This window comes from Lichenostomus cassidix, chromosome 5 (assembly GCF_008360975.1).
Source record: "Lichenostomus cassidix isolate B80296 chromosome 5, HeHo_3.0, whole genome shotgun sequence".
Taxonomy (NCBI): domain Eukaryota; kingdom Metazoa; phylum Chordata; class Aves; order Passeriformes; family Meliphagidae; genus Lichenostomus; species Lichenostomus cassidix.
The window spans coordinates 31,739,487-31,766,114 of NC_139486.1; the positions used below are offsets into that span (position 1 = coordinate 31,739,487).

The 26,628-nt window shown below is 38.2% G+C and overlaps 2 long non-coding RNA genes across 2 annotated transcripts in view; both read right to left on the reverse strand.

The window, feature by feature from the left end:
• Positions 1–14,904, reverse strand: part of LOC146436270 (uncharacterized) — a 54,921-nt gene extending 40,017 nt beyond the window's left edge. The window contains exons 1-2 of the long non-coding RNA XR_014852605.1: positions 14,147–14,904; positions 13,512–13,581 (exon numbers count right to left, since the gene is read on the reverse strand). This is a non-coding gene — a long non-coding RNA (uncharacterized LOC146436270). The remainder of the gene's footprint in view (positions 1–13,511; positions 13,582–14,146) is intronic.
• Positions 14,905–19,597: 4,693 nt separating this feature from the next.
• LOC146436271 (uncharacterized) overlaps positions 19,598–26,628 on the reverse strand; it is an 88,947-nt gene continuing 81,916 nt past the window's right edge. Inside the window, exons 3-6 of the long non-coding RNA XR_014852603.1 lie at positions 25,527–25,639; positions 24,527–24,629; positions 20,663–20,760; positions 19,598–19,981 (exon numbers count right to left, since the gene is read on the reverse strand). This is a non-coding gene — a long non-coding RNA (uncharacterized LOC146436271). The remainder of the gene's footprint in view (positions 19,982–20,662; positions 20,761–24,526; positions 24,630–25,526; positions 25,640–26,628) is intronic.

Consider the following 26,628-nt stretch of genomic DNA (forward strand, 5'->3'; position numbering starts at 1 on the left):
TGGAAATGAAGACTGTACTTCTGCCAACATTAGGTGGAATAGAAAAAAAAGTTTGGAAAACAGACCTGTTGCTTTGTCTGTTTTCCCATTCTTTGGAAGACACTTTTAGTAGTTCAAATTGCTGAAAACCTATGAGAGAAAGAGCATTTTTAAGAGAGGAAGGGAGAAAAAAATGCTTGTGACCTGTATTTTTTTTCCATAATGATAAACAGTAACACATGCTAAATTACTGCTTAGTGAAATCTGGTGCACCAATATGATATAAGCTTTGATTGATAGTTTGTCAGAAGAGTAATTAAAAAAAAAAAAAAGAGGGAGGGGAAAAGGCAGGAAGGCAGGAAGGCAGGAAGGCAGGAAGGCAGGTAGCTCTTTTCAGTTTAGAGTTGAAACCATAACAACATTCCATTTCAGCATGACTAGTACAAGTTCTGCAGGACCATATTGTACACAGGTCTTTCTGCTTTTATTTTTTGTCACAGCTGAAAAGAGCTAGGAATAAATGTTTACTGCACATATATTTTACAGCTGATATTAAACAATGCTTTAAATTTCACCCGCAAATTATTCTAATGCATTTGTCTGTGAAAAGTCTAAATCTACACAAGCAGCCATGTTTAGGAAACTACTATATAAATTATCTCTTTAATGACCTCAGTGTGCCTAAAGACTAGCAGGAAGGAGGAAGTACAGTAAATAACTCTGTTCTGATCAAAGAATTGGTCAATTAATATTAAACAACGTTGAAACTATAATTCTTGTCAGCAAGGAGGCTGTTTCAGCCAACAGAAGACACTCCTTTTCACTGTTATTGTAGGAGACAAGTTTGAAGGCAGGATGTGCCTAACACTTTCTGATATCCTAAATGGACTAGAATTAAGAGAAAGACTCAAAGGTATCCTAGCAGAACCCACCTGTATTCCATCAGCAGCTCATCTCTATTGCTCATGAAGAGCAGGAATTTTTCATGTACATTTGAAATGCATCTACAGAAGAGCACCGAAGGCCTTTACTGAAGGTCTTTACTGAACTGACTGATATCAGTGCTAAAGCACAGCCACTGCCTTTTGAAGTATTTCCTTTTCTTGTTGTTTAATCTCTTCAAATTACTGGAAGAGTAATCGACTGAGCAGGCAGTAAGACACAACACGGAGCACTCTGTCCCTCTGTCCTTAACATAAACATGGAGTTATATCTTTCTGATTGCACAGGGAATTCGAGGGAGAGCCAGCTCTCTTCATCTCTTATGAACGAAGCTTTCCTTAAGGCTGATAAAAAAGTTGAACCCACATGAAAGGAGATAGAGTCTGTAGCCCAAGAAAAATACACTTCTGTCTTTCACCATTAGCAGACCTAGGAGAATATTGGCCTATGAGCTCACAAAAGAAGAACTCTGAAAACAGGAGGTCGACTCAGTCTTTGTTGTTTCCTGCCTCTGAGCTCTTCTATTGTGGCTAACTATTGCTCCTTAATTATTTCCTAACCTAATTCTACTGCTCTCTCTCCCAGTCACTATAAGCTGATGGAGAAGGTTTCCTAATGGAGAGAGGAGACCTCCTCCTCACTTTGCCAAACTGAGCTTTCTTACAAGCTTCCTCAATTTCTCCTGATACTCCCAGGGTTTAGTGAAGCTGTGAATGCTCGGCTGAGCAACCAGTTACTTGACCCAAATCAAATTATTATGTTGACTTGGAAAATTAATGAGTGTACTATTCACCTCTCTTTACCTGCTTTTTTTCTTGAAAAGGTTGCCACATGGCTGCTCTTGGGTAATGGCAGAGATGATGATTTCTTCATCAACCATACAAATGTCTTAATATTTATTCTAGTTAAGCAAAACAGTAGAATTATTAAATTTTTCAGAATGGTCTTCAAAATGCTGCCAGTCAACAGAAGATAATTTCAGCCATGCAATGGCAATTTGTTGTCTATTGTAAAAAGATCATGTCACAAAGTCTCATTTATAGGTAAAAAAAATCCCACACAACTCATCACAGGGTTGCTGTACATAACAGGGAAGCCAGGTAGTGTATACTGGATATTCTCTGTGTGGATATAGTTTATCAAGAAAGTATATGAGTATTAAATTAAGTCTCTGCTTGGTATCATCTGTGTTTTGAAAGAGAACTGATTTCTGGCTACTGTTGAAGTATCTTTGACTTGCTCTATGTCCATTGTCTTTATAGTTCATTATGTAGCTTCCTCCTCAAGGTCCTTTGACTTAGGTTATTAGTATGAAACAATCATCAACTTTTAATAAGAAAAATTGTCAATTTTCCTTTTTCCAGAAGCTCATCCTGGAGAACAAGGTCATGGTTTTATGGACAAGAGAAGAAAAAGAAGCAGGGAGTTTCTGTCTGAAAGATAGAAGATACCTGTCTCTCATTTTCAAAAATTGTCTCATTAATACAAATTTAGTTAGACTTCTATTTAGCTTTGACATCTGCGATTTCTGCTTAGATCCAGTGCGTGGATTGTGTGTCTAATATTTCTATCTGTTTCAGTTTCTCCAGTAAAAGGTATCACCACCACCTACAAATCTGGTCTTGCTTAAGGGCTTGGACTATAATAGCTACACAAATAGTGCCTTTAAATACAATAACCTGTCAGAAAATACCGCAGCATCTTCTACACATATCAAACACAACATTTCAAAAATATGCTCTTATGGTGAAAAAATAGCTCATGAATTCACACAAACATATGTTGTATCTACAGCTAAAATGAAAATTGCAATGTAATCTACCAGCTTTGTTTCAGAAAGAGAATTGCATGGGTGAGTCATGCCCAAAAATGGGACACCACAACACTGACAAAAATAGGTGCATAACAATCCCATCAACACACTGAAACATACATAATTTTCTGGTAATTCATTGCTAGCCATTGGCACAAAGCTACTGCTTTAAGTGAACCTTGTCTGTGAGACATAACTGAATATAGAAAGCAGCTTCTCAGTCATCAGAATAGTTCACTGCCTGCATTCAGCATCTGAATTTCTTCATTTGCCAACAAAAACAGAATCTGACTAGACTTAAGTTTCAATTAGCATTGCAGTGTTCATACAGCGATGAGGGTTTCTTTCTTGTTGTATTGTTTTTACTATATGTACAATGGTGATTTAGAAGGGGTTTATAGACAGTCTCCCATAACTCCAGTATAGAGACATATAGATTGGATGAGTAAACTACCACCAGACATCATGGATGGCAATCTGAGCAGGAGCCAGCAGCAGATCAACTGTCCTGGACTTACTAGCAAGAATGTGCAACATCCATGGAAAATAATTATTCCCCTCTATGTGACACATATGAAATTATGTTTAGAATGCTATGTCTGGTTGTGATCTTTCTTGTACATTTTAAAGTCCAGTGGAAGACCACCAAGATTATCAGGAGATCTGGGAAGTATGGAGAGAATCAGAGACAACTTTTACTCAGTCTGGAGATCAAAGGGGAAATCCAACTGTATTTCACTTGAAGGGGAATGAAATGGTTATACAGAAGATGGAGCCAAATTTTTCTCAGAGGTGTATACAGTGGAAAAACAAGATGCAGTGAACACAAATTGCAGCACAGGAAATTCCCTGTACAATCAAGGAAAAGAAAGTCTTCTCAGTGAAGATGATAAACCACTGAAAAAGGTTGGTCAGATAAGTTACGGGATCTCCACCCTTGGATGCCTTCAAAGTTCAACTACATATGACACTGGACAATCTGCCCTAATAAGTTTTGAGTTGCTTTGAGAAGTAATCTCAGAGATTCCAAGGTAAATCACTAAATGATTCAACAAGTTATATTATTCTCTTCAGCACCTCCTATTGACTGTTATAAACTACTTCCACTTAAGCTGCTGACTCCTGCAGCTCCCATTTGGAGGATGTGACACAGATCTTACAGAACAATGCAGATACCATATGCTTTATAACACTGGGCCTCTTGAAAAACAGACCTCTCAGTTTCATAATATTCAAGGCTTCTGAGAAACTTTTTAAAATGTACCACAACCCCTGGTATCCTAGACCAAAGTAATTAAATCAATTCTACTGTATTGTAGCCTGAGTACATGGATTCACAACACAGGGGTTGTAGAATCACAATCTGTACTATAATTTAATTACCAGGACCAATGTTGAGACTAATTTGTATGTTTCTGGCCATATACCCTATGGTATCCAGAACATGGAAATTTAAAGCCACCACAATGGTGGAAATGGGAAGAAAGAGAACACCTTTTAGTTTAAAAACACAACTTGAGGGTGTTCTCTCTTAATTAAGAAATTGTTGTGGTTTTATCTGTGGTTTATCTTCTGTTTTCTTGGTTACAAAATTTACTTGGTACAAAGTCTTGGCAACTAAAATCAAGCCTCCAGTTATCTTTAAAATGTTAAATATAACACATGAATCCAGATTTTGGACGTTTTGGTTATCCTGAGTAGAGTCTAGGCAGAGCAATTAAAACCGAAGGCATGCCTCCACAAGGAAGGTACAGCTCAGTTTGAGCCAGAGGGGCTGAATGAGGCTCAAAAAGACCTACTAAGTGAAAGAAGTAAAATCTTGGATAATCAGCTTTACACTATATAGCAGCTGATATGTTGGGGAACATAAGCAGTTTGTTTGTGTTTTGATGCAGGACTGCTACATTTCACCAAAATAGCTATGTTTCAAAAGTCAGTTTCCCTCACTTCTTTTCTGCATCCTTTGATTACAGAGAACACCTAAAGATAAACATTACATATCAAGATGTTACAAAATCAAAAAGAAAAGAGTCTTGGATTTTTAAAAATTATTTTGTGCTTTTTTTCTCACTAAAATGATGAATTATATGTATTTAGATTTAACACACCAGAACACTCTAGCAAGTTAATTTAAAAAATGGGGGGTGGGGGGTGTGCCAGCACATATTAAACACTAAACTGAGTAGACTTCTGGCTGAGTGCCATTCAGGCATGTAAAGGCAATGAGACTGAAATAAATAACCTTAATAGTTTTATCAGGCATTTTATGTTGCGGCATGTTTAAAATACTGAAGGAAAGTAGATTAATGGCTCTTTTTATCTAGCTGTTTTTAAAATAATTCCCATGTTAATAAAGTTAAATGAAGGTTCCATCTTAGAAATCCGTGTTAACCCAACCATTTATCCATTGCTATTCTGAAAAAGATCAACAGCAAGTCGTAGATATTTTTCCTCCTCAGAATTAGAAGTGGCAACAATGTACAGAACTTCTACACAACTGGAGATCTCAGGGTCAGTTTTTAATTCTTGATTAGATATCTCTGCGGTGCTCAGACCAATAAGGATACATCATTTGAATCCATACTGAGCAAACTTCAAAAGAATATCAGACTGGTTCTGGTGAATAATGTGAAGGGGATTGTGAATTAAATGTCTACTTATACAACTGGTCTATCACATATTAATGCCACAAGACCAGAGACTTCATCACAAGATTATTGAACACCAACTGATGTTCAAACTGCTCTATCTGCATTGCTTTGTAAACTGTCCCAAAGGATGGACCAAAGACTGCAATAAAAGTCTGTGTATGATGTTTGCCTTACTCAAGACCATGCTTCCAGAGAGAATGTATGAAAATCACAAACTAAATTACACCCCTGTCAAAATAAAACTTTCAGCTGTCCCATCAGCTTTTGCAATTATAAGCTCCAGCAGAAGTGCTAAGGATGGTTATGCCCCACAGAATACTTGGAGTCCATTCTAAACTTGGGCATTGCCTAAATTTTAGACAATCTGAGCTGAAGGTAAATGCAGACTGTTGTCCCAGACACCAGGCTATAGGAATACCAAGCATCCTAAAATTCATACTGCAGCTATGGTGCCGATGCAACTTCTGAAGTTTGAATATAGGCCAAAAAAGAGAGGAGAAAACCATTTATTTTCCAAAAATATATTGAAACATCATGAAAAAAAATAGAGACAACTTGGCCTTTCACTTTTAAGGATTTCTGCTCTCTTCATTCTTGTGCATTTGGGTTTTTTAAATGCTTTCCCTTCAGTTGACAATATGATTTTGTTTAAGCTCAAACAGCTATTTACTTTGCATAGTAAATCAGAAGTAACTTAATGTATTAATTCTACTGTCATTTAGTTTGGCTTGACTTTACTGGCACAGTACAGAGCAGAGAAAGCTCAGTAGAGATGACGCCTAGACATTTGCTGTTGCTTTAAATTGCACAATGGATTTGAATTTGCACCCAGGCAAAATAAACTTCCATTTTCTTTTGGTAGCTTGTTACATCCACTTTCACTGATGCAAATTACTCTATCAGATGACAACATCACAGACTCACCCAGGCTGGGAGTGACAAGAGAGAGTTCTCTTGGGCAGTCTCCTGCTTAAAGCAGGGTCAGTACTGGATTCCAATCAGGTTGTTCAGTTCCACAGTCTCTCTAGCTTGCCATTTGCAATAAAAAGTTATCCAAATGGAGACAATTTTTCCTTGTATCTAATTGGAATTTCCATTTTTCAATTTGTCATCATTTTGTCTTGTTCTCCCCCTGTGCGGCTGGGCCTTGCTCTTTCACAGTAACTTCCTTGTAGGCTAGAAGGCAGCTGTGCAGGCTGAATCAGCCCAGATCCCTCAGCCTTGGTGGCTCCCTGCTGAACTTGCTGCCATTTATCCATGTCTTCCTTGCATTGGAGGTTCATAATGGGATGCACTGTTCCAGATGTGCACTGAGTGTTGACTAAAGGAGTAAAATCCATTCCTGTGCCTCTGCTCCTATTTGTAAAGTCCAGTACATGGTTAGTTTTCAGCTGACAAACAGGACAAGCCTCTAACTCACAAAGGCTAAATCTACATAAGATATTTGTGTGTGCTGCTCCATCATGGGAAATCTTTCCTGTGCATATACCTGTTCTTTGATTAACCAGAAGGAATTGAAACTTTCAACATATTACACTAACTTCTTTCCATTGATAAGAGTAAAAGAAAACATTTTCAAACTTGTAATTCTAAGAAGCAGCACTAATGTATTGTGATTGGCTATGTTTTAAAGAGTTTTTTAATTTTTTGCTAATTAAAGTCATGGTTTTCCAGACCTGCTATAATATAAGTCATTAATACAGAGGAGACATGGACTTTGTTTGGCAAGTCTCAGAGTGTGAAACTCCTTAACCGTATTTTACACCTACAGTTTTCAAGCATTGGCAAACAGTTTAAAATAGAGAGATCTGAAACAGGGTAAAATTTCTGGCATTAGACTAGAGTGGAGTGTTTAAAGCTCAGATCCACCAGCAAGCTGAAACACGGTCTAAGGAGGATAACTTTGTTGTTTTTTCATACAATGTCCTATAGAGCACATGCCAACACATATAGAGTCTGATTCTGCTGTCAGCTATACTAAAGTAAATCCAGAAGTACTTCAATGAAATTCACTGAATTGCACTATATCCTTATTTATGTTCAGAAAAAAACACTCCTTAAGTTCTAAGACAAGCTAGTCACAAGGTGTTATGAACACACAGCCTTTCAAAGCCTAGAGATTTATCAAAAAGGTAGGTCCTGCAGAGTGCTACAAGAGTTCCTTGGTCAGGGCCTAGACTGCAGATTATCCAGTTACCATCTGTGAGTAAAGGCAAAACAATCATCCCTGTTCAGAAACGGAGACAGCTTCGGCTGTAGCATGATGTACCAGAGCTTGAACCTTTCTCATCTAGTGTCTGATGTGTGAGGAGTTGGCTGAGAGCATTCAGACACCAGCAGCTACAGACCCAAGCTCAGCAGGTACTAACTTTTATGTCACAGTGAGTTCAAAGTGCCTCTGATTCCTGAATTTTCTCCCCTAGAGATAAATTGTCTCAATTGTGCTGTATTTCTGTCTCTATATCTCCCATAAGAAGGTCTGTAAGCACAGCACTTATTAGGTTGTGGGTATATCAGTGTGTAGCTATACTAACTGTTTTCAAAAGTGAGGTAGAAAGGATGCTGTTAAATTGAGCACCCAGAGACAAAAATAACCCCATGTTTTAGGAAGAATGAAGGGCCTTTGACTCAGCTGTGGATGATCCCTGCATGGATTTGGTCTATTGCCTGCTCAGATCTGGTCCAGCAGCACTCACTACGTTTTGTGCTGTTTCACACCCACTGCTTATGGGCCCCTGTGTGATTTATTAGCACTCCTAGGTAAGATGGGAGCTCATGGCTCTCTTGGCCCCTTTCTTCCTACCCACGAGGAGGTTGTGCTACACTAATCCCCCCCCCACCCCGAGATGTCCCATTATCCTTATCCCACTACTGAGCATCATATACATAGCATATAGAGAGATGAGACCAATCATGAAGAGGTGTCTCTTTTGAACCTGTTTTAGGCAATGCATTGTCATGATTATTGTTACAAAAGTTTCAGACCAGGAAAAGAGGACAGCTAGGGAATCCCAAACAGATGACAAGAGAGCAGATGGGTATGCCAGGATGAAGCAGATTGATACACACTTTGTCAGAGACACTTTGCACTGAATCCACTTTGTCCCAAATACTGTTCACTGACTTGCAACAGCTCAGGCGGCAAACACTGGAATCTTTTGCCCAAGGGCACCCAAGCCTACGCTGCCTGGATAGTGTGCTCATCCGCAGACAGTAGGCTGAGCTGGGCTGGGCCAGGGAAAGTGAGAGATCTCCAAATATACTAATGAACTTGGGTTTGTGGGTAGCCAAGAATGAAGAATTTGCAATCCAGCCCAGCCACTGACAAGGCTAGGGAGTTTGGTGCCCAAGCCTCTGTGCCTGAGACTTTTATCTGTAGCTGATCCTCAGTATCCATCTGCATCAGTAGACCAGCAAGAAGGAAACAGAGCCCAGGGCACTGTCTTAGATGAGTAGCCAAACCAGTAGCCTACAGAAATACACTCCTTTTAGCACTTGCCTTCTCTTTGTTCACATTGTTCTCTGCACAATAGAAATGGGGCAACAAATGGGCTCACTATTGCAGTGATTCACTACCCTGTCCAGGCAACATCCTCATGGATCTTTCCATTCAGATGGAGTCCCAAAAATGCAACCAATATAATATACTACTTACAGCTATATCACATTGAGCTGCTTTCTTAGCACATTTAATTGATAGATTTGTCAGTACTAGCAAGATATTGTTTTAATAGACTGAGGCAGGAGGGGCTGTTTTTGATAATTTCTCATTTAAGCCAAGGTGTTAAACTGGCCTGAAGGCTTTAACAAGAAGCAGCATTAGAGAACCTACCTAACTTTTAAGAACAGGCAGAAGCTGCATGCATGGCTGCTTGCATTAAATGGCATATGGCTCTGAACTCTGTTCCAAGACAAGTCCAGCTCAGACAATTGCCATTAATTAACCTCTGTCTGCTGTTAGACAGCTGAGCTCATTTAAAGCACTCGTGCCATCAAAACACCTCCAGAGGGGTGATTCAGCTTCTTCATCTTCCTTCATCAGGTTAGGACCTGTTTGTAGGTGCAGTGTCCTGCCCTGTTCTTTGTGCCAGTTCTGACTTATTTTTGAGTCAGTTCAGCTTATAAAACCAGATGAAAATTTTTCACTCTTTTGCTGGATGAGTTTTAAGTCCCATCAGAAACTGAACTGACTTTTCACTGGAGACCCAGTGAAAGGCAAAGCTGACAGAAGTGAGAAAGTGTCCCATGTGGCTGGGTGCAGAGGAAGTAGCAGTGGAGCAAAGGGAATAGGTAACTCAGTGCTTCGGAATAATTCAGTAAAAGGCTGCACTCAATTGGGTGCTTAAAGTGAGACCTTTTACATAAATAAAATAGTACATTGCAGTCTTTCTAAATAAAATGTGTATAATCAATCATCAACAAAAATATCAGGCCAGAATAAGCAACAAAGATGTTATGGGAAGATCTAATGCAAAAACTTCACTGATGTAGGGACTCACATAAAAGAGAGACCTAAGTGAGTCTGTACATACCCTATGCTTTCAGCCTTCTTTCATCTTACTCTGATGGGAGATAAAAATAATAGAAAAAAAAACCCAACAAGTTCAAGATTAAATAAAATAACTGCTTAACAACTGCACGGTTACTTGCAGTTTTGTTGGCTGGCTGGAAGTAATCCTATGAACTAGATAAAGGCACATTTACACTGTAAAAGCCTCTATTCAGTGCAAAAGAATGCAATAGTGAGCTCCTGTCTGAAGCCAAAAAGCTAATGTCTATAGCTTTTTGAATCTGGAGAGTCCTCTGTTAAAAACAGGACCTGTAAAATGCATGAGACAAGTGTCTTAAATTCTTGAGGTATCCAAAAGATCACTCTACACAGCAGCAGTGTTACAGCATCAATAAGAGCCTGTGCTGAACTGAAAACCACCAGGTTGACTCAGCACCGGTGTCATTCTATCTTAGATGTGCTATCTTCTGGAGAAGAGAAAACCTTTTAAGGTAAATCAACTGAGGTTTGTCTCAAATAACCTTTTTTTTACCTCTTGTTATGTCTGGGAGAAACCTGAGCTCAGTGTGCAACTGAAGCTACAAAAGGTCTGGCAGAATGGCATAGAGATGAAGGATTACACTTCAGACATGGCTGCCACATAAAACCCTGCTGAAGCTAGTCACACAGCTATAACAGTCCAATAAAATTGTTGCAAAAGGAAAGAGCTGCAAACAGCTAGCAATGTCAATGCATTTCATCTTCAGGAATTTGTCACTGAGTGCACTGTTCAGGGATTTGTTAAGCACCATTTGGCATACTTCCCCATCCTCTCATTCTCAGAGGGGAATGCTGCCAGTCTGTCTGCATCTGCCAGAGTTGTAGGCAGCATCTTTGATTGAGATCTTGATAAAGACCCTACATCCAGTCAGCATATTAAAAAAAATCCTCCCACAAAAAAACCCAAACCAAATCAAACCAAAAAAAGAAAAAAACAAAAAAAAAAACCAAAATCAAACCAAACCAAACCAACCAAACAAACAAAAAAGCAAAAAAAAACCAAACAAAAACAAAAACAAAACAAAAACAAACAAACAAAAAAAACCCTCAAAACCCCCCCAAAAAAACCAAACAAAAAACCCAAAAAAACCAATATCACAGCATGTCATTCAGGTTCTAACTTTCTGTTCTTTTGGTCATATTATAATTCTTATTGAATTTCACCAGTCATTAAGTACCATGTCCTACCTACCATCTCACTCAATATTGAAAACAGGGGATCAGCTTCTTCTATCAGCCACTTCAGATGATCATTTATATTCTAGTATAGACATTATATGTTATAGTCTAGAATAGCAAGCACCCTTTCTGTTTTCTCCCATTCTGCTTTGAGGATTGTCTTGAGCTAAATTGTAAAGCTGTGTTTGTACTGTCCTTCAGTTCCTCACTTCTTGACTAGTGTGAAGCCTATGAAAACTTGACAAGATTTAAGGTGCACATCAATAGAACTGCAACATGAGATTTGCTTACCCAAACATTGTCATTTTAGGCATTGTGCACTTTCTGTTGCTGTTGCATAGGGATGCCAGAGTCACCCTAAGTACCACATCAGACCTGTGTAGTTATCTTGAGTGGTAAAACAAATCCTAAGTGACACTGGACATCTTCATTTAGGCAGCTGAATTCCTCTTATACTGTCTTGTTTCCCAATTTCATATGTATCTTAATCACAGAATTATAGAATGGGTTTTTACATGGGTTTGGGTTGGAAGGGACCTCAAAGATCATCCAGTTTCACCCCTCCTACCATGGGCAGGGACACCATTCCCTAGACAAGGTTGTTCAGAGCCCCACCCAACCCAGCCTTGAACACTTCCAGGAACATCCACAACATCTCTGGGAAACCTGTTCTAGTGCCTCACCACCCTCACAGTAAGGAATTTTTTCCTAATATCTAATCTAAATGTACTCTCTTTATGAGACCATTAATCCTTGTCCTAGCAGTACATGCTCTTGTAAAATGGCCTCTCTCCATCTTTCTTGTAAGCTCCCTTCAGGTATTTGAAAATCACAATCAGGTTTCCCTGGAGGCTTTTCTTCTCCAGGATGGACAATCCCAGTTCCTTTATTCGTTGCATCCCTTGCTGGGTCCAGTTCAAACTTCACCTTGGCCTTTCTCATCCCATCCTTTCACAACCAAACTTCATCTTTATCTTCTTCCAGCAGTTTCCTAGTCCTAGTTTCCACTGTCTATGCACTTGCATTTTGCACTTTTGTTTGGCCATCAGTTCCCTACTTGGCTATTCTGGTTTGTTGTCTCCCTTGTCCAATCTCTTGCTCCTGGAGATTGCTAGCTCTTGCACTCTATGGAAAGTTTCCTGAAAGATCTGCCAGCTCTGTTACACTTCCTTGTCACTGAGGGCAGTCTGCCAGGGGATTGATTATCTCCTTGAAGAGCTGAAAGTCTGTTTTACCAAAGTTCAGGGGCCTAAACTTACTCCTTACCTGACCCATATTCCTCAGGACTGTGAACTCTACTGGCATGGGATCTTTGCAGCCCAGGCTGCCTCCAGTCTTGACATCCCCAGACCTCACTTGTGTTTGTGACCAACAGATCCAGGATTGCAACCCCTCTAGTAGGCCTGCCTATTACCTGGCTCAAGAAGTTACACATTCCAGGGGTCTCTTGGATTGCCTAAAGCCCACCATGCTTCTTTCCCAGCAGATGTCAGGGTGGTTGAAGTCCCTCAGCAGGATGAGAGCCTGAGAGCACAGTGTTTCCTGTAGCTGGAGCAAGAAGGCTTGGTCAGTAGGCTCAAGCATGACCACTTTTGCACCATATTGTAGCTAAGTTTTTTATTGACATGGAAAACAAACATCGTGAGTGTATTGAATGAGTGTTTACAGAAAATAACCTCCAAATGTAAATATGGGGATTCAGAATGAAACCTGGTTTTAAGAGTTAAAATAATTTAGTCATAATTCAATCAGAAGCTATAGAAGCTTCACTTTTCCTAGCAAAGAAATTGAAAATGCACAATAATAGCAGTACACTGAAATTTATAGGTTTTCCACCTACTTTGTAATGAAACACTCTTTGAAGCCTAATTGTAGCATGTTTGATGTAGGCATTGATTTTGTTGAAACTGTATGTACAGCCAGTGCAAACAGTCCAGTAATTCTGAGCCTTTATTTGGCTCCATAACCATTTTAATGGCTTTTCCCACATTTATTGCTGGCAACAGCATACCTTCACAGAAGCTGATTTGTGCTTTTTGTGTTGGTCTTGTTCATGATTTACAGGCAAGCTCTTTAATTCGACTCTTAAGAACACACTGTGCATTCAGAACCTTTGCAAATAGAAGATGCATTTAAGAGGTTGTTAATATAGTCTGCATGGTTGAACATGGGTGCTCATTCTCTGGGGTGCAGAGCACTCAATTAAAATGATGAAAATAATCAGGATATTTGCAACTTGCTGTGATATGTTCAGATAATTCAAGCACCAAGACTATTAAAGAATGTCTTTCAGTGTCAGATCGAGCAAGTCCCTTTGACTTCCTTTCTCTTTAAGCATTCAGGGGTTTGCCTCACTACTGCTTCATTCATCTCACAGATTTATTTCATTTTTCCATACCAGAACATATTAATGGAGTTTTCCTGAAGGTCAGCCAAAGACACAGACTCTGACACAAATTTCCAGTATACTGCAGGAAAATGAGAAGGGGACATGTGTGAAAACAATACAATATCCTTCTTGTATTTTCCAAGTTGCTCTACAAACTAGATGATAAGCAGAATGTTTGTTTTCACGTTTTGTTTTTTTAATGGAAAAGATAATACATTATAAATAAAAAAATCCTGGGCAATTAAAATATTTTTAAAGCAATATAAATACTATCAAAAGGATGTCATAAAAACAAACCCCACAGAATTAAAATTATAGAGTTCACAGCGAGCATTTTTCAGCCAACAGTTACTTTTTTGCATATAGATCTGAACTGCACATTGGTAGATGCAATCCATATCTTTTGACACTTAGCATTTTGCCATTTTTCACTCTCAACACCAGATAAGCCTGCCCAGGGAAGAAGTGATTTGTAGAATTAAGTGCGGAGTCCTCTGCAGTAAAATGCTGAAGGAAATTTTGGGTGACTAATATTTTTTATTTGTTCATTCTTACAACACAGGTGCAATTCTACATATAAATAGACACAAGTATTTAGATTCAATAGGTAGTAAGGTTTGTACCAGCATTCTGGGGTTTCTCACCATTTGGGGCTTCTTCTTTTGCCTTTTTGCAAAATCCAAGTGCATTGAACACAAAACACCACTACTGTCTTCTATTGTCTTTTCCCCAAAGTATGTTCCACAAAGAAAATGACACCAGATAGTGTCTCCTCCTGTAACTCTTACATCACAAGACTGTCCTAGGAGTTAGGACACGATCAACATGTATCCACCCATGCAAGGACACCAAACACATGCAAAATCTTCTTGTCTTCTGGTGGTCTCACTGTAAGCACCTATGACATCCCAAAGACATAAAAAATTTACAGGTAAACCCAGGAAAATAGGACTAAAAATCCCATCATGTTTGTCTTCATTGGACAGCATTTCCACTGTTGTTCAAATTAAATAAGCAAATGAAGATGCTCTATTGATGGCCATTTTTGTATAGAAATAATTAATTAAATTCAAATAGAATTTATTTTGGAAAAAAATCACTCAAAAGCACTTATGCTATATGCCTGTATGTTATAGAATTTACAAGTGAATGGGGAGAAAAGGAGGTGGTAGAAAGTTAGTCCAATGTAAAAGCCAACATAAATATTCAAAAGCATTACACATAACATAGGTTAAGATCACATAATTCAAGCTCTAAACCAATATTTTAAAAAAAATTAAAAATCTGTCTGTACAATTTTAACTAGATCCCATGTATTAGGATTCAGACTTTGCTTGCAAGATCACAATTTCCCTCCCACCATACCTTTTACCTGTAGAAGAATCCTGATTTCGTTTTGCAGGGGATAGAGGAAGGAAGTGAATCAAAGTGTCACAAGGGAAGCATCTTGTATGCAGATCCCACTGCACAATTTGTCAGCAAGAGGAAGAAACATAGGGAAAAGAGCCAGAAGGGTTGAGATTCATGAAGTAAGGTCCTTTGGCTAAGGGAGTTGCAAGTTCCCCAGGAGAATTGCTTTGTATCCCTGCCGCTGCCAAAACGTTGCTGAGTAACATTTCTGTGCAAGCACTAAGGCTCAGATGAGATTTAGATATTGCTGCTGACACTAAAAATGCTATAAATTAGGCATGTGGCTAAGAAGAGAAAATTTAAGTTAGATCCCCGTTTTTCCTCCAACCTCTGTAAAATGGGGAGCCTGAGGCAGCTGGGAGCAGGTGTCATAACACCAGGCACTCAGAATGGAAATACATGATTAGGAAACACTGAATAGAGGGGTTGGTCTGCACTCCTTTCCTTTTTCGATGAGGTGAGTCCCCAAAACTGGGATTCATAGCCCAGAACCCTACTTGTCTGCATGACTTGTCCCACTTAGCAGACACCAAATCTACAGGGTAGTGTTCCTCCTACTCTCTGAAAGGCTACAATGGCTATGGCCAAAAGCTATATTTCTGAGCCTTTTCTCAGCATAGCACAAATCAAATTTATATCATAATTTCTAAGGAGACCAAACCAATCAGCTACTAGATTATAAAACAAAGAGAGATTTAGAACCCTGGTTTGTCAAGCCCATCAATGACATTTTTTCCCCTGCAATTCAAATCTGACTTTCATTTGTTTTGTCCTTTTTTACTTCCATTTTCTTGATCTTACCCTGATCCCAGGTGTGTTTACCCAGTCTGTTCTAGGTTCCATTACCAAAATTATTCCATTCTTACATTTCATCCAGTAATTCATAAGTCCAGACTTCTTGGCCACCTACTACCCAGGCATCGATTTGCTGCTAAAACTTTACTAGCCTTTGCTTGCTTCAGCTTCTGCAATGCACATTTTCCTTCTCCAGGTTGTCTGTGCCTAACTTAGAAGGGACATGAGAAGGAAAAAAAGACATCCTCTGAGTTTTCATGAGCAAATATTTCTTTATAAGCATTTGGAAACACTGTGGACATTTTTTGGTAATATTTTAGACTGTTTAATTTTCAGCTGCCTGAAATTCCTATCTCTGTGGCTTTAAAGACTTCATTCTATTTCTTCATGAATATGTGGGATTTGGGAGAAGGGTGTGATAGTGTCTTCCCAGAACAAGAAATTTGTTCATTGTGAATGGGAGCCAGAAACAAATAGAAAATAAACACTACAACTCATGCTGCTATTTTTCTAAAATAACCATGTCATGGTGAAAAAGTTCCATGTATTCTCACCCACTAAATATGTGTTTCTTTGCCTATGATTTTCAGTTGTAGTTATTGTGAAGCAACCATAGAGTCAACCTGTACATGAGGCACATGGTGACAGAGTTTGGGGAAATGCATACTGAGAAAATTTATGTAGTTAGGCATCAATAATTCCAAAGCAGTGGCTGACATTGTCTACTTCACTCCCATGAGTACAGAACAAGATAATGCATGTAGAACAAGAAATTACATGTGATTATCATAGGCAGTAATTTCCAAAACCAACATGTCATATGCTGTGTTGTCATGTTTTCACAGCTCAGTGCTCATGGCAAAGAACCCATCCTTCCACAAAGTGTCTGAGCTCAGGAGAAAATCAGAAAAGGACAGCATTTTCCTGTCACAGAATAGCAAACCACACTGCCGTAATTATAAAGAACAAAGCAGTCTTGCTTCAACTGCTTCTAAGTCTCACTTGCCTCAACTGCTTCTAAGTTAGGTTGAGGGAAGAAAGCTACAAGATGGGACCTGCCCAGTATTGAACATTATTTCTAGGAGCATGCTTTCCTTATTCTTTCATCCTTGGTTGACCTGAAAACATAGTGCAATAAAATTTTGCTTCTGGGTGTTCAGCTCAAAGTGAGCTTCTAGCGTTACTTTATACATTGCAAATTATATTACAGGAAATGTAAATTACTTCTGCAGCATAATCTTTTAAGTGTTCTCAAAAAGGAAATAGTTCAATGGATATTTGTTTAACATCTGGCGTGTTTGATTTTTCTGAGAAATCACTGTGTAAAGTAATATGCTACAGAACCTTGCCATTCCTTAACTTTCACTGACTACCTGCTACTGGGAACTATTGGAATCAGCATTGCAACAAGGGATCAAATGATATTTCATATGTATAGAATTGGATTATGAAATTAATGTAATTCTGCTATTCATATATGAAAACTGGATTGCTCTGTAATTCATAGATGGAAACTGAATGGTAAAGAAATCTCAGTTAACTGAGATGCAATAAATTTACAGTACAAAGCTGGCATTAAAACCAATTTATCTTACTTCAGTGGCAGCATATGATGCATTTCTAAAGATAAGCTCCAGTTTCCACTTTAGGATTCATTTACAGAGTACCATCATTACATAAACCACATTTCTTACTGTGCTATGGAAAACTCAATTGTGCCTTTTTAAGGGAGACACTATGCACTCGCACTATGCCAAAGAGATGTTAGCTGTGTAATATGAAAATTATTATTTTTATGTATCACATTTCAAAGAAAAAAATTTAACCTGGGTTAAATTTGAAAACTTGAAAAATGATTGTTTTTTCTTTTATAGCTATTTACCTGCTCCAGAAAAGCCAATCAGATTTCAAGCTTTACAGAAGAAAGCAAATTATTAACTTTATGTTTGTGATTATTCTAAGCACTGATATTTTTACCAGAGGGCTGAGAAAGATCAATCACATATCTCTTGTATTCTCTGGCTGGTTATACGTGAGACCAGTGCAAAAATCCATTAAATTTTAAGATCATCTTAGGGCTGCAGTAGCAAGAGTGTCATCAATTAACATTCTAGGGAGATAATCAGTTTGGAAATCAAAACAGTAATAATAAATATGTAAACACATATATCTATACACATAAAATCTTGAGGTACAGCTTGTGCTTAAGGTGTGAAATTAGATTTGCACACAGATGTGAAAATTCCATATGGATGTCTATTCTTTGCTTAAGCAATGAAAAGTCTTGCACAAAACTTGGCTCCTAATCACTTTTTATCTGCTTTATGTTGCACTCTGTCTCAGAAAAAGAAAAGAGAAAAAAATTTGAAGTTTTTAAAAAGTGTGTACACCCACTGAAGGAACAGGCACTACATGTGTTCCCTAGTTATACTGGTAATTTCAATAAACTTTGGGAAAAGAGAGCAATTAGTCTTTAAGTTTCATCTCTGCAAGTCACATGGTTTTAGCATAATTTTAGAGGATTTTTTAAAAATACAAAAATAACAACTCGGCTATTTCTGGTAATATTATTAGAAAAAAATACTTTTGTGTTGTCTTCCTAGTAAGGAGTCTCTGTTATAGTGATTGAACTTTATTTTACCATGTGGCCCATCAGTGTCTGTGGAATGATGGCCAGAGCATCCAGCAGCACAAATGATTTAGTGGACTGTCCCCATTCAGTGCTTAATCTCTCAGTGGATGCTTCTTGGACAGTAGCTCCTGATGATATTAAAATTTTTGATTTGAAAGCAGCAGTTTTACCTGACACAAAAGAAACCCTCCCTCCTGATTGAATCAGTAAGATATGTGTTAAGTGACAGCTTGTCTTATCTGGCAGTTTCTCCTTGAATAACTTGCCAGTCCCTCCCAGAAAACATAGAAGTATTTTGGCAAAGGCATGGGACTGAAGAGAGGGTTCTTTGTTCTCTGAGATTGTGTATGGCTTGACGAGAAAGATTTAAAGATGTCTGTAGGTCACTGAAGGTTAGTATTTCCTCTGACATTATTACTTTGACAAATGAAGAGAAAACAAACACCCTAACCATAGGAACAGAATGACAGGATCATTGCAAATCCAGAAGCAGGCAACACTAACAAACAATTGAAGGTAAGCTTTCTGTGGCATCCAAAGCAACATCCGACTGAGGATCTGGATGAAACTTGCTCCGGAGATTTATGTAGGACAAGCAATTTTTCTCTTCTTTGGGCACCTGATGATAAATCCAGACGGCTGACTCCTGGTATTGCATGCAGTGGTAACCACTAATTCTTTGTGCAAATATTTTCCCTCAGCCAAAAGTAAGCCCACTTTGTCCCATTACTGAAGGCAGATTGAGAAAGCAAGCAGCCTTGTTACTTGTTCGCTTATTCACTTACCCATCTGAGTAAATTAAGAAAACAAACCCTTCAAATTTTCCTCTATCTAATATGTAAACATGCAAGCTAATAAAATTGTTTGAAATGAGATAAAATCTATGTCCATACTAAACACAACACTTCTTGTAAATCCTTTACTTTTTTCTGTTTCTTTGGGTTTCTGGTGTTGGTTTGTGGTGGGATTCTTTTCCTCCAGAAAAGCGTGCTGGGCAGACTGTATGAAATTATTAGATGGAGTTACTATTCTTATCTGACACCCATTAAAACAATTTTCCTTTAAGAAGATAATAGCTGCTTCATCAGGTTTCATTTAGCTCTACCATAATCTATTGTAAAATCATTATTGATGCTGTAATTTTTTAACTTGCCACTCGTCATAATGAGAAAAACAAAGATTGGATATAGGACCTGTTCCTATCTCAGGACTGCTTAGCCTGTACATGATGGCCACTGTCTAATCCTACCTCCCACAGGTTCAAGGTTAAATGACTAAAGCTTCCATTATGCAGAGCCAGAACATGTAGGGAAGTGACACTTAGACACTTATTAGGAAGAAAAAGCCTTCTGGCTTCAGGTAGAAGCAGGAGGGAATGTTGCCTGCCTCATCATCCTCCTTATTTTGCTTGACTCTGCTCTTCATGAACTCTGTTCATTTTGCCTCGTCTTTTGCTGCAGTTCACAAGTCTTCCTTTAATATATTTTTTTCTTTTTTTCCTGCACCTGCTATCCACTCTCTCTCATGAATATTCCTGTCATACAAATATGGATACCTGAATAGAGTTAGATTTGAAGTACCTACCTAGAACACAGCTCCAGCAGGCCACTGTAAGTGTCACTTCAGCAGTCATTGCATAAAGCTAGGGAAGATTTAAGAGCAGTGAAAGCTCGTTACTATACAGTGTTTCAGTGTGGACATTTGGTCACATCATAATACCCTAGTGGAAGGTTCCCTGGCTGGCAGTCACTCTTGTGATTCTCTCCATTCTGTCTCACCAGCTCTGCTGTGGGATGTCTCTGCAATGAGTGTGAGCATTCTGTGCTAAGACTGAATGGTCACGCTGCCAGCATATCAAACCGTACTGTGAGCTGGATCAATTCATTCACTTATTACAGGAAATCAGTGTAATAACTAGATCCAAGAAGGAAAAATCTATTATTTTCACCAATGTAAAACATTCATTTATACAGGACCAAACGTCTCATATTATAATTTCTTCCCTTCAAAAGATTACAAATCTACAAATTGAAATTATAAGGTAAAAATAATATCAGCAGGACTAAATCTAAATATTTTTGAACAATTTACTTAAGACACAAAAAGCTCTAATTCATTCGTTCATTCTTATTTGGCAGGTAACAAAATACAGAAAGCTCAGGATTGTGTGGTAGTGAAGTCCAACATTTCATACAATACTGTGCAGTAAGCAGACTGTCAGGAGGGTTGTTTAGTCTTTGGTATGCTGTGGTTTTGCCAGAGGATAGGATTTTTTTCTGTGATTATGATTAGGTGTACCTTTAGCTAACTTTACTTTCCTTACCAAGTAATTGTAAGTATCAGCAAGATCCAATCAAGGAGATCTCCATTATTCCAGCTGCTTTGAAATATTTGGTTTGTGGCTAGGCTCTAGTGAATAATCTGTAAGCATCAGAAGACAAAGATGTGAGTCATCACAAGCAGAAAGAACACAAGAAATGTGCCATCCTGGGAAAGAGAAGATTTTTCTGGGCCCTTGATATTAACAGCTGCAGCTGTCAACCCCACTTTCTGGCCCTTTTGTTTCATACTGAACCTTGGAAAGTGAGTCATGACTCACTTGCTCTGGTCCTGATGCTTCTGCTGAGCAGGGAGGTGTCGCTCGCTGCCAGATGAGCATGTTTGTACATGTGATGTCTGGTCATGCCTGTCACTGAGGCATTTTCTGCCATGAATCCTAAGACAATGTTTGAAAATAATGCGCACTTCAGAGCTACCATTGTTTGGCATTGCTTTCATGTCTTAGTTATGGAGTGATGGTTACTTAGACACGATCTTACTGGAAAAGTTTCCTTCTTTCCCCTTATTCAACTCTGTATTTCAGTAGAAACATTGGAAACCACATCAATAGGTTTCATTTTTACTTTCCTAAAGAAAATTAGGCTGCCAGTGACTCAAAAGTCTCAAAGAGAGGCATAGTGGTCCAAAGTTGTTGTTTGTTTTTTTATCTAGTGATGCCAGACTCAAGGGCACAGTATTGCAGGAACACAATCTGCTTCAAGTTTAAGCATGAACAACAGTTTCAGTTCAACTGGTACTTCTTCAGAATACCAGGCTAACTAAAATAATATTTTAACAGTTGTCAAAAATCAAATACTGATTCAGAAAATTTTCCAGCTCAATTTGCTCTTGGCCAAGTAGATGTATTTCTTATAATCATAGACTCAGAAAATCAGAATAGTTTGGGTTGGAAGGGACATTTAAAGGCCATCTAGTCCAACTTCTCTGCAATGAACAGGAACACCTTCATTTAGATCACGTTGCTCAGAGGCACATCCAACCTGACCTTGAATGGCTCCAGGGATGGGGCATCCTCCACCTCTCTGGGAAACCTGTTCTAGTGCTTTACCACCCTCATGGTAAAAATTACTTCCTTTTATCTAGTCCGAATATACTGTCTTTTAGTTTAAAACTGTACCCCTTCTCCTGTTTCAACAGGCCCAGATAAAAAATCTATCCCCACCTTTCTTATAGGCATCCTTTTATACGGAAAGGCTGCAATAGGGTGTCCCCAGAACCTTCTCTTCTCCAAGAGGAGTGACCCAGCTCTCTCAGCCTTTCCCTATAGGAAAGGTGCTCCATCCCTCTGGTCATCTTCATGGCCCTCCTCTGGACTCACTCCAAGATGTCCATATCCTTCCTGTGCTACAGACCCCAGTGCTGATGCAGCACTGCAGGTGGGATCTCACCAGAGCAGAGCAGAGCAGAGGTGCAGAATCACCTCCCTCTCCCTGCTGCCCATGCTGCTCTGGATGCAGCCCAGGACACAACTGGCTCTCTGGGCTGGGAGTGCACATGGCTGGGTCATGTCCAGCCTCTCCTCCACCAGCACCCCCAAGTCCTTCTCAGAAGGGCTGCTCTTGATCTGTTCATCCCCAGCCTGTGTTGATATTGATATAGGTAACAATATATCTGACCCAATAACAGGATGTTTCCCTTCAGACACATCCTGGGCCACTGACAGCAGACAGGGCTGGCCAGCTGCAAAAGACAGAGCAGAAACAGCTGTCGCACTCTGGTGCAAATAAAGTGTGCACAGCAGATGTGTTTCAAGCATAATGCAGCAAACTTGATAAGGCTGGCATTCCCAAATAACATTTTGGTTAAGAATTTTAGCACTTGTAATCTGAAACAGTGAAATTATTTCCTTGGCAGAAAACTACTTGGACCTGCGGAACCAGTATCACTTTACAAATCTGCCAACAAATGGTTTATTAAACTAAAGGAGTTGCCTGATCTCGTAGGAAAACATAGATTTTGTACAGCAGCATGGCCTTTATTTAGGCAGGTATTTTATAAATATTATTTCCATTTATAATTACCTGAAATTATACCTTAATATGGTTGGCCATGATTTCAGTAAAGAACCCTGATACTTGAAATTATTCCGTTGTATGAAACACAGGATGCATGTACAGCACACCTGGGTGCTGAAACAGGTGGCTGTTAAAAGATCATTTGATTGATGTGTTCTGCAGAAAACCTCCAACTCCAAGGTGAGCACATTCTGTGCTGTTAGCCAACATTCCTGAAATACATCATAGTTCACAAGTAAGAACCTCTCTCACATCCTGTAAGTCTGTAAAGTGGAAAATCATTGCTCCATAATAGAACTTATTTTCATGACTATACATGAAGAAGTAATTCCAGAACAGAGAAAAGGCACTAACACATATTTGCTGAAAAAGTCAAGCAGTATGTTTCGGGCAAAATGTACACATAGCCCTGAAGGATACTTTTGTAAGACATGTGAGCTCTTGTAACTCAGTGAATATATTTTTTTTCCTTTTGAACTAGTGATGTTGAAAAAATTTACTGACATATTCTAGTAAGAGGTCATGTGACTTGAAAACAGTTAAATACCACTAGAATTTTTCAGTGTAGCTCTATTATTGTAAGCCAGGTAATACATCTCCTCACAATTAAACAAAAAAGAAGGATGTGAGTGTAGAAAGCTTTGCTGTGGCATGACAGAGCAGATACCTCACTGATACCCAGGTAGCAGGCAGCAGTCACTGTGCTCCCAGATGACAATGCTGTGTGCTACACAAAACACACTTTTCAAGACAAATCTCAAAGACTTTGAAACAAGTTCTGAACATACTTAGAAAGCAGCCAATAGCACATACTTTAGATAGCCAATAGAGGATGAATCCATAATAAATAAATGCAGAAAGATAATTTCAGATCTCAGACATCTTAATGTTTTAAAATGCTCTGCTCCATTATAGATAAAGGTTTACATATTTAGCATTAAGGATTGAACACGGTGCCATCTAAATTTATTGTATTATTAATAATACATTTACTGTGTCTTTTTTCAGATGTAGTATTCAAATTAGCTTGTACTTTTTTAGGATACGCAGAATTACAGTTTTGCCCCTGCATCCCCGCCTCAATTAAACATCAAAAACTTTTGCTTTTTCCAGACTAGGTGCTAGTCTGTTAGAAATTGTTCAGCTTATTCCCTTTGAAGTTATCTTGCCATTATTTCTTCTACATCATATAGAAAATTTCTGGTTCCTAACAGTGTAAATGAAAGAAATCGCAAGTCTTCTGTTTCTCACTATACAGTCAATGAAATGTATCTGTCACTCTCTCAGATAACAATCTGGACATTAATGATTTCATTACACATTCTACCAAAATGTTTGAATAACCCTAATGTCCTCATTTAAATTACTTTTTTAAAACTGCGTTGAAATGAAAACTTCTCTGGGACAGTTTTGCTGGAAACCTACAGATTATAATAGAAAAGACATTTACTTTAAGCCAAGGATGCTGAACTGTAGATCTAGGTGTTGATGCTCCAGTGCCTGAGAATGGAGTGCTTCAGTGTTGATCAGTACTATTCATGTATTGTTCCTCTAGAAGTAAAATCAGGTAGCTTAAGCATTTTTAGAAGGCAATTTGAATACATTTCAATTTATATGAGCAATGTACAAATTCTAAATAAAAATGGTCTTTTGGGAACTCCAAGAACTTGAGAGTCAGCCCAGTACAGAGAACACACAGAATGACAGAAGTGTTAGTGATCTAGGAGTTATCTGGAAACTGAGTAGTTTGATGTACCCTGCTCTTCTGGAGGTGATGATATTTAATATGATAGTTAAAAGTAATGCTCTTAATTCCGATATAAGAGGCATACCTGAAAAGCTAGTCTATTGTTGTCAGCTGAATTTGGAATCCCATCTAACAAGTCTTGAGCAGTGAAGGAGAATAATCTCAGCTCATATCTGAGGCAAATCAAGCTGTCAAAAAAAAAATCACCTTTCAAGAGGTCCTAGAGAAGTTCTATAGTTTGCTGAGCTTTTGAGGAATGAGTTTCCACATGATTCCAGCAAGGTGAGCTTAAGCAGAGTGCAATTACTTGGACAGGGAATTTGCATATGAGCAAAGGTTACCTTTTATTGACCCCATCACCAACAGTAATATGTTCATTCTGTTGTCCAACTGAAATGGATCTTTTAATGCAGTTATTGTACCACACACTGGTCTTTCGCATGCTTTACTTTGCACACAAATATCCAATACATTTTAGAAAACATTTTTCCTCACTTTTCCTTCCTCAACAGGCTTTTTTTTCAGGTGGCCCAACTGAAAGTCAAGAAATCTCTAAGGCCATATTAGCATTACATTGTCAAGGAATGAAATGGAAGTCAAGCCTAACCTCTGATTCAACATGGAGAAGAGCATCCAATGAATAGATATAGCCATCTATATATTTTCATAAATTTACTTTCTTTTTTGGAGAGATTTGTTAGTATACGCATTTAAAATAATAATGAAATTATGTCAGAAGTTCTGTGCTCTACCCCCAATTTAGTTTTTGACTCATGAGTGTGATATAGCAAATTTCTTAAATTTCTTAGGAAGCATTATTATTTTCTAGGAATAATTGAGCATAGTTTAGAAAAATAAGAAGTATCTAAGAAGAAGTTCATAAATGTAAAATCAGCTACTTTCCAGGGATATGAATTCCAGACAGTTCTGTAAATTCATTTGTTCACTTTTTGTTTTTCAAATAGAATAATTTTCTTCCTTCCCACTCTCATTTCCATGAGAAAAACTATTCTTGAAAGTCCCTGTGTACTCATCAAAAAGGTTAGCAAAATACCAAAATTTAACAAAAGCAAAAAAATGAATACCTCAGTTTTCCTGAAAACAAGTCCAAACCTCCTACTCAGAAAGAATCTCTGCCAAATTACAGCACAAAATGGTCCCATGGTGAGAATCTTCAAAAGCAAAAGTGAAGTTTTAGCTTGCACAAGAAAAAAAAAGGAGTGAGAGAAAACTTTCACATGATAATCTGGAAAAAAAAGTAACTTAAACCAGAAATCATAGCAAGTTTCTCTTGCCCTAGAGCTCACTTTACTATGATCTACTTTAATAATGCTATGTTTAATAATGCACCCTAATTAATAACTCAGACTTGAATGCATCAGAAATCAATCTGATTCAGATCCAGTGTGAAAATGTGCAAAAGTTATGTCATAATGCAAAACAAATTAAAATAAAAAAGTGTGGATCTATCTAGATTGTTAACTTTGTCCTAAGCTACCCATATTGTCACATAAAATTCTATGCAGAACTTAATTGTTTCCTAAAGCACTTCCCGTTTAACCATTCCAAGTGAGCAAAACACATTATTTTATATCAGGAGGAAAATTTACTTAGACAAAATCATCAGAAAATTTGTCAAAGAAATTCTAAGTACATGAAGACCAATTATGATATAAACTTTTTATTTCCACAAGCAATAACTTTTCCCTGTATCAGTCTCTCAAGAGGTAGCAACTTTGGTATTTCCCTATAATTAATATCTCATCCTGACAACAAATAATATCCAGATTTTTCTAACTGATTACTCCAGTAATTAAAGTTCTCGCATAATTAAATTCAACTCGGAGTAATTATTACCAGCTTGTACTTAAAATTTACTCTGTTCCTTCTGTTGTGGATCAGAAGGAAGGCTTGTGTGCTCTTAGTACTTCAGTTTCCTTACAGTACACGTGGTTCTTGTGACTCACAGAAGAGAGTCAGGGTACTGAAAGCAAGAAACACTGTGACAACTTTGTTACCTGAAAATGCAATTGGGCATGTCTCAGAGCCTGTCTTTGGGTGTTGGGTATATATTTGTTATGAACTTCACTTATTTCCAGTGTTGCCAGCAGTTCAAAGAATTTCAGTTTTATTTTGGAACATGACAAGTTTCTTTCTTTCACTTACTGAAGTTGGCTAAAGTGACCC